At 36.9% G+C, this 583-nt stretch overlaps 1 protein-coding gene across 1 annotated transcript in view; it reads left to right on the top strand.

Moving 5' to 3' along the window:
• Positions 1-196, top strand: part of LOC121551860 (cAMP-dependent protein kinase type I-beta regulatory subunit-like) — a 56696-nt gene extending 56500 nt beyond the window's left edge. The window contains exon 8 of the mRNA XM_045225823.1: positions 1-196. This exon is cut by the window's left edge and continues 863 nt beyond it. The gene's annotated coding sequence lies outside the window, so the exon portion shown is untranslated.
• Positions 197-583: the final 387 nt, after the last annotated feature.

Raw genomic sequence — 583 nt, 5'->3', positions numbered from 1 at the left:
ATAGGGGTTTTATTAATGGATGCTGCGTCTGTGCCATGTGAAGGAGTGTGGCTTTTATTTTGAAATTTGGGCTTTTATTTTGTAAAAATCCCTCTATTCTGATGTTTTATCTGAATCTGAAGTCTGTAAGTTGTTCCAAAGGCGCAATAGTGTATGTTAGATTAACACACACACACACTCTCTCAAACACATAACACACACACACACACACACAGACACGGTCACACACTAACAGACACACACATGCACATGTACACACACACACACACAAACAGAAACAGACACGTTCTGACACACACTCATACAGGCGGACATACACACACACACACACACACACACTCTCTCAGGACTATAAATTAAAAATACAAATGTCTTACACTGGATGCTTTTTTAGCTGATTTTGGTCTGTGTTAGATTGATTGGTGAGATAATTTTGCATCACTTTACAGGTCCTGGCTTTTGGTTAATACAGCAGTTTGTTTAAATTGTTTTGATGATGTTGATTTAAATGTTATTATAAATGTTTAAACCGGAGAAATAGACAAAGTTATGTTACTCTCTTTATAGGACATTGGAGATTGTG

Source organism: Coregonus clupeaformis, chromosome 16, assembly GCF_020615455.1.
Source record: "Coregonus clupeaformis isolate EN_2021a chromosome 16, ASM2061545v1, whole genome shotgun sequence".
Classification (NCBI taxonomy): Eukaryota; Metazoa; Chordata; class Actinopteri; order Salmoniformes; family Salmonidae; genus Coregonus; species Coregonus clupeaformis.
Note: the sequence above shows the minus strand (reverse complement) of the source record. Positions and strands in the feature narration are given on the sequence as shown.